At 40.3% G+C, this 8138-nt stretch overlaps 1 protein-coding gene across 2 annotated transcripts in view; it reads left to right on the forward strand.

Annotated features, from left to right (window-relative positions):
* ndfip2 (Nedd4 family interacting protein 2) overlaps nt 1–5367 on the forward strand; it is a 53847-nt gene extending 48480 nt beyond the window's left edge. For both annotated transcript variants that reach the window (XM_078402322.1, XM_078402323.1), the window contains one exon: nt 1071–5367. The gene's annotated coding sequence lies outside the window, so the exon portion shown is untranslated. The remainder of the gene's footprint in view (nt 1–1070) is intronic.
* The last annotated feature ends 2771 nt before the right edge of the window (nt 5368–8138 follow it).

Here is an 8138-nt window from a genome sequence, read left to right on the forward strand (position 1 = left end):
TTTTGTACAAACATATAACAGGCCTTTAAAGAGGGTACTGGAAAAATAGGTAGGTAGAATAATTACATTGCAATTTAAACATCAGTAAACCAGAGGGAAAATCTCAAGTGAGGAAATGAGCAAAAAGGAACTCTGTGCTTCTTGGCCCAAAAGCATTTAAGGCTCTTAGCTTTTGCAATCACCCCCCTCCCCCACCCCCTGAATGCAACTTTGATATCATAATCTCTCCTCCCCTACTGCCACTTTATCCTGACCTAGGTTCTTATTTCCTGGTTGCATCATAATGGCCCTGATATACTGGCTCTCCAGGTTCAATCTCAGCAGAATTTCCATATCCTCTACCAACCGCAGAAAACATTTCACAGAGGTTGCTGTCTGGCATTCTGTTGCTTGATTGCCAAGAATCCAGATTTGCTGTCCATTTACATGCACATTCACTCATCCCCGCACTGACTCATTAAAACATGTAAGCAAAATGTATGCAGAGTGGTTCACAATCAAAATTGGTTTGCAAAATTTATTTTTAAAAGAGTACTAAAAAATGGATTTTCAATAGTCAATCTTGAAATGAGTTTAATGAAAATAAAAATTTCAGAACATAAATGTTATTAAATGGGTTGGTGGAGAAGGCTGAGTGGACAAACGATGTCCAACAGATAGAAGCATTAGTTGGTGAGAGGGAAGCTTCCTAAAGAAAGTGCTGTCCACAAGGGCTACAGTGAACCATGTCAACTGGACCATGGGTAAAGAATGGCTCACTGTGCACCTTGCAAGCCGGGGATGGCATCGGAAGCCAGGGCTTGGGTGGCAGTGCGAACTGGGGGCTGGTCGGCAGATCCGTCTGCTTTAACCAAAGTCCATTATAATATCGGATGTGCAGAGAAAGTTAATTTCCAAATTTAGCATAGAATGAATATTCCTACGGGTGAAATATCAGGAGATTGATTACAACAATGCAACTGTTCCATTTTATAATGTATTGCCTTCAGAAGCATGCAACTGTAGAAGACAAAGGGAAATGAGGAAGATGATGGAAATCCCAAATAATCTTATAATTTTATATCTCCTAGAATGTGGCTGGTGAGCAACTTGAACATTCCTTCCTAATGTGACATATCCAGATATGCTTCAAGCTGCCAAGTTATTTGCTTGTAAAACTACTGAAGAATAAACAAGATGAGTTACCACAAAATCTAAGCAAAGTACTTAATTGAAAGACTCATTGCAAAATGAGTCAATGTTCTGAATTGCTTGATGGTTGGAACTTATCCTTTCAGATTTGAAATTAAAAAATAAAAAGTGAATATACACAAAGCCCTTTTGAATATTAATAAGTTCTGAATTACTACTTGCTACTCAAGACATAGTGAAGCCATCCTTGTTTCCTGAATTATTGACCACAATGTTTATGCTATAGATGCTAATAAGTTTGTAACTGGATATCCAAAGGGCTTTGTCTCTTGCCCACTTGGCCATAATTTTGAGAAAAAAAATCTAGAATTATTTTAAATAATTGACATTTGAAAGCAGCCCTTTTCAATGCTAAGGTAGTATATTTAAAAAAAAAAAAGTTTTACTGGAATTGAAATCAGAGGTCTGTTGACTTTCTTGACATGCCTTTATAAACTTTCAGAGCAGGAGGTAACCCCATGTATTTGTATGGTTTTAAGCTTTTGAAATGGCTTTGCTGGTTTATTTTTCATTATTCACTTTTTACAATTGACTATTGCATGACATGAAACTGCTTTGCTAACTCTATTCTCTTATCTGCTCAAACGTTGCATCAAATTGTTAGGGAAATGTAACTGGAATTTAGTTAATAAATTTCAACGGTAAACTGAAGCAATAGCTTTTTACATCCTGTTATAAACTTGCTTTATTTGCCTGATTTTCTTTTTAAAGTCAATCATCAAATCAAATGACTATTTTGAAAGGATTGTTCATTTCAATGTATGCTTTTTAAACAAAAATACTTGAAAGAAAGTAATAAAGTCAAAAGGGTATTTTAAGAACATTTGAAATCAATGATGGTGATTTGTTGTGAGTTTGCAAAAGATGTAAGTGCAGTATTCTGCACGCAAAGATTTGAGGAATAGATGCTGATTTGATCATTTGATTTTCAGCAATTCAGATTAAAAAGAAATTTGCAGTACAGTTTTGTTTCTGAATTTGAATAAAAGTGCATATGAGATTTTTTGTAAAAATTCTGCTTTGTATTTGTCTAGATAATGAAGGAACACTTGCACACATTCACTTCATTTTTTTTAGAGAAAGAACTGTGATGTTATCTTTAACAAACAAGTTAATTGATGCAAAGGTAGACACAAAATGCTGGAGTAACTCAGCGGGTCAGGCAGCATCTCAGGAGAGAAGGAATCGGCGACATTTTGGGTCGAGACCCTTCTTCAGACTGATGTCAGGGGAGGGGGCGGGACAAAGATAGAATGTAGTTGGAGACAGTAAGATGAATGGGAGAACTGGAAGGGGGAGAGGATGGAGAGAGAAAGCAAGGGCTATCTGAAGTGAGAGAAGTCAATGTTCATACCGCTGGGGTGTAAACTACCTAAGCGAAATATGAAGTGCTGTTCCTCCAATTTGTGCTGGGCCTTACTCTGACAATGGAGGAGGCCCAGGACAGAAAGGTCCGATTGGGAATGGGAGGGGGAGTTGAAGTGCTGAGCTACTGGGAGATCAGGTAGGTTAAGACGGACTGAGCGGAGGTGTTCAGTGAAACGATCACCGAGCCTGCGCTTGGTCTCGCCGATGTAGAGAAGTTGACACCTGGAACAGAGGATACAGTAGATGAGGTTGGACATATGCAAGTGAACCTCTGCCTCACCTGGAAAGAGTGTTTGGGGTCCTTGGATGGAGTCGAGGGGGGCGGTAAAGGGACAGGTGTTGCATCTCCTGTGGTTGCTGGGGAAAGTACCTGGGGAGGGAGTGGTTTGGGTGGGAAGGGACTAGTTGACCAATGTGTTTTAGAGGGAACAGTCTCTGCGGAAAGCAGTACCGGGTGGAGATGGGAAGATGTGGCCAGTAGTGGGATCCTGTTGGAGATGGCAAAAATGGAGGATTATATGCTGTAGGCTGATGGAGTGGAAAATGAGGACAAGGGGGACTCTGTCCTTGTTACGAATGGGAGGAGGGGGAGCACCATTGCAATCAATGTAGCGGAGGAAGAGTTCGGGGATAGGGCCAGTGTATGCCTGGAACATTGATTGTTTGACATACCCTACAAAGAGACAGGCATAGCTAGGGCCCATGCGAGTGCCCATAGGTACGCCTTGGATTTGTATTCATGGGTATGGGGAGAGGGCAGGAATGGGGTTACTGATTGTGGATGATTAGCCATGATTACATTGAATGGCGGTGCTGGCTCGAAGGTCCGAATGGCCTACTCCTGCACCTATTGTCCATTGTCTATTCGGGGATTTGGATTCGTCACCATTCCTTCTCTCCAGAGATGCTGTCTGGCCCGCTGAGTTACTCCAGCATTTTGTGTCTACCTTCGATTTAAACCAGCATCTGCAGTTCTTTCCTACACAAGTTAATTGATACTATGGCCATTAATTTACATTGGAATTTACTTCAACTACATCTAGGAATGCCTTTTCTCATATATTAACTGAGGCCCTGTGACAATAAGAAATTACTCCTTGTGAGCAATGAGAATGGAAATGATGCGGGACTGTGATTCTGATATTGTGCTTGACCTACATTCTCTATGGGAGTGATTCACAACAATTTGATTAAAATGCAAATTTCATAGCAGAAATCAAATATCAAATTAGCTGTATGGTGCAGAGAATCGTTACTAGCACTGTGCATTTTGGCAAATGCTGTTATGAAAAAAAGCATGGTCTCATTTTAGCAGCTCCCCAATGATACCACAACAATACATGTGGTGTCATATGGAGGATGTCATCAGGTCATTATTCTGTCATTGGTATCAATGATTTTACATGATGTTAATTATATACTCATTTAATGGTTTTCATTCAAATACCTTATAAACAGCTTGAATTTGGCAGTTGCAGCCAGATAAAATTTGAAACTGAGTGACAATTGGTCCAGAATCTTAAGAGCTTTGGGTTTTCAGGCACATCTTAAAAGACAATAAACAATAGGTGCAGGAGTAGACCATTCGGCCCTTCGAGCCAGCACCGCCATTCACCGTGATCATGACTGATTATCCACAATCAGTACCCCATTCCTGCCTTCCCCCCATATCCCTTGACTCCACTATCATTAAGAGCTCTATCTAACTCTCTCTTGAAAGCATCCAGGGAATTGGCCTCCACTGCCTTCTGAGGCAGAGAGTTCCACAGCTTCACAACTCTGAGTGAAAAAGTTTTTCCTCATCTCCGTTTTAAATGGCCTACCCCTTATTCTTAAACTGTGGCCCCTGGTTCGAGACTCCCCCAACATCGGGAACATGTGTCCTGCCTCTATCCCTTAATAATCTTATATGTTTCAATAAGATCCCCTCTCATCCTTCTAAATTCCAGAGTATATATCCCAGTCGCTCCAGTCTTTCAACATACGACAGTCCCGCCATTCCGGGAATTAACCTCGTGAACCTAGATAAAGAAAGAATTCCAGTGCTTGGTACTTGGGTAGCTCAATGCATGTATGCCAGTGAAGGAAAAGTGGAACTGTTAAATACTCTAGGTGCAACGGGAGAGATATTACAAGATTGTATGGTTTGAGGAGGTTAGGGATTCAAGGAGGTGCAAGGCTGCAGAGGGATTTGAAACGTGAGGAGGAGAATTTTGGATTGCGGCACCAAGACTTGGGATCTAACAAGTATAAAAGGAAACATCAAAATTATCCAGAGCCCCTGGACGGAGCAGAACATTGACAGCATTTCGGCTTTGAATGACATTTTGATGAATATGTAATGACAGTCATGCAAAATCAATGGTATCAATGACAAAATACTAACTGGATGATCTTCTCTTTGTGACACTACAGTTACTGTTGTGGTAACATTGGGGAGTAGTTGAAATAATGACATTTAGTTTTAAAACTTGAAGCAAGATATGCTTAAACATAAACATTGACTTTAGGAGGCATGTAGTAACCAAAAGTAATCATGGCATTTACTTTCTTTTGGGGTGTTTGCTGCCTTTCGTACTCCTTGGTAGCATTGATTACTTTCAATAAATTAGCTCTTGATTCAGACCAGAATCATGTCTCTGTTTCTTTTTTAAAACCATAGCATTAGAGCCTCGAGTTAGGCTAAAGGACACGGGCACACCCTGCACATTGAATTATTTGGTTATTATCAAACTGCTGTTTGTGGAAATCTGTTTTGTGGAAATATGTGTCATATTTGCTATATAATGCAAGCCAAACGTCATAGAATACTTGTTGAAACAAACTGCAGATGCTGGCGTACAAAAAAAAAAGAAAGTGCTTGATATCTCAACAAGTCAGGCAGCATTTCTGGAGAACATGGACAGCTGACATTTTGGGTCGTGACCCTTCTTCAGAGCTTCAGTCTGAGCAAAGGTCCCACCTGAAATGCCACTTATCCATTTTCTTCATGGAGTACTTCATAGGCTGCAAATTACTTTGGATCAAACAAAAAGAGCAGTGCTGCTTTACATGGATGTTAGCCCTTTCATTTGTAGTTTTAAAATGCTATGGTTGAATTAACTAAGGATTTTGTGTAATTAAAAAACTTTGTGAATGTATCTGCGCACAATTGCTTCAACAAAGTTATTCCTCTACATATTTCTCCCCATTACCATTTTCATTATACAGTATGATCACTCGTAGCATCAAATTGAATTGGGAACTGTTTATCCGTTTTCTGTGATGTGGGCATTCTTAGCAAAGATACTAGAGGAGCAAGATGAACCACTCCGTTGAAATCGCCTATACTGAAGTGTAGTGCGCAAAGGAGCCATTTTAGCAAGCAAAATCCGTCGTTCGCTATGCCTCTTGCAGTGCAATCAGTGTTTTGGGGGAACAGTATGTGATGATACCATAAAAATGCAGAATATATCTCATCTATCAATTCACAGATTTTTGTTATTTTTCTTTTTAAATGTTTCTGCAAGTTTCTGCCTACTAAAATGGCACGATGACATACTACAGTTTTTAGGGTCGAGTGGTCTATCTTGCTCTGCTCTTTTATCTTTGATTCTTAGTGAGATTGCTAATTGTTGCTCATCGCTCATCGTCCTTTGAGATGGTGAGCCATGTTGAACTACTGCAGATCTTCTGGAGAAGGTATTCTAAAAGTAAAAGTTATTGAGGTGAAGTTCCAGGATTTAATGCCGATGAATGAATGGAAATATATTTCCAAATTATGATGGTTGTGTGACTTTCTGAACCGGCAAATGTTACTGTTCTCATGCACCTGTTGTGTTTGCCTTTGTGACGGAAGTTGTGGAAGGTGCTGTCAGGTAGTGGAGGTGAGTAACTGTAGTACATTTTGTCAGAGGTACACACTGCACCGCAGTATGCTTGTGGTGGAAGGAATCAATATTGAAGATGATTGGTTGGGTACCAATTAAGCTTTGTTTTTCGTGGATGCTCTTGAACTTGTGTGTTGTTGGAGTTCTATTTGGCAAGTCAGGCTGGTGTCAGGGTGTAAGAGCAGAGTCATTTGCTACTGGATAACGAAATTCTGATTTACTTATGTAGCCACAATTTTTGTATGACTGATGCCAGTTGAGTTTCTGCTTTTCAGTGACCTTCAGGATGTTGGTGGGGTATCTGGAATGCAGTATCTTTGTAATGTAGTTGAATATCACGGGTCGGTGGTTAGGCTCGCTCTTGGTGCCTGTTAACTTGAACTTTAATAGCAAGGCAGCCTTTGAACAAATTAATCATTCAAGGGCCCTGGTAAAGGCAGTCAATCTCACCTGTGATTCATGTTTGCACCAAAGCAATAATGAGGTCTGGAACTCAACGATCCTGGTGAAGTACTTGACATTCATGAACAGGTGACTGAAAGCTTTGTCAACATCACTTTCCATCGTGACAAGAGACTGCAGATACTGGAATCTTGAATTTGGAAAAAAAGAACAAATTACTAGAGGATCTTAGCATCTGTGGAGGAAAATGGATGGAAGACATTTTAGGTCGCTTTTCTTCTGAAGACTAATAAAGGTCCTGGATATGAAACGTCAACCTTAAGTCATTTTGGTCATGACAAGTCCTACTGATTATGTACGAATTAGTTGGATTGGACACGTTGGGCGATTCTCCACATTTTCAGACAAATGACATTGTGGCATTTGGAACCTGCTTGGCTAGAGATAAGGCTATCTAATGAGGATATATCTATTGTACTAGACCCTGGGAGTCTACAGCCTTTTGGGTAGTGCCTGCAGCCCTGTCAGTGGAATGGGGTAAGTGAACTGGCAGAAAACTCTTGTATGACATTATTTAATAAGAAAGGAACTGAGGTGAATTGTACACCTAGCAATTGCAGCTTAACTTGGTTACAAATTCTTGCTTTTACCACTTGGGTGCTGGACCATTGAGAGTGGAGATTCCTCTTTAAATTAGCTGTTTAATTTGCACCAGACGTGGCGGAAATGCAGAGCTTTGATCTAATCCAATGATTGTGGATTTTGATTAGGTCTTGTCTGCTGATTTGCCATATAGTGGGCACATAGTTTTTGGTTGCGGGTTTACTAACTTTTGGCTATGCATAGTGTTGCTTCCTAGCCATCATCCATCATTGAATCAGGTTTTATTCCTTGGTTTGATTAGAATATTAGAATGCCAGATGTGCGTGACTGTGATGTAACACATTATACTTGGGTATTTTTTTGATGCTGCCTCAGAAATGCCATGTTTTTTCCCTTTCCAAGTAAATACAATTGTAGTGCTATACAACATAATGGAAGGTGTCATTGTTGTGTAGACCTACTTACTTGTTGGTCCTCATGGAGCAATATGTTCGTCACTCCTACCAATTTCCTGGTGGACCGAATTTGAAATGGGTGGTGGTCGAAGATCGAGTTGAATTCATTCCTCACATTGGTTTGCTCTGTTTACTGTCTACTGCAGACAGCTATGGGGTGGGTCAATGATAGTGCTCCCAAGCAAGTCTTGCTAATGGACATTGAAGTTTTCCATTCAGAGTGCATTCCTCCCCTTGCTACCATCAGTGT

This window comes from Rhinoraja longicauda, chromosome 7 (genome assembly GCF_053455715.1).
Source record: "Rhinoraja longicauda isolate Sanriku21f chromosome 7, sRhiLon1.1, whole genome shotgun sequence".
In the NCBI taxonomy this organism is placed as follows: Eukaryota; Metazoa; Chordata; class Chondrichthyes; order Rajiformes; family Arhynchobatidae; genus Rhinoraja; species Rhinoraja longicauda.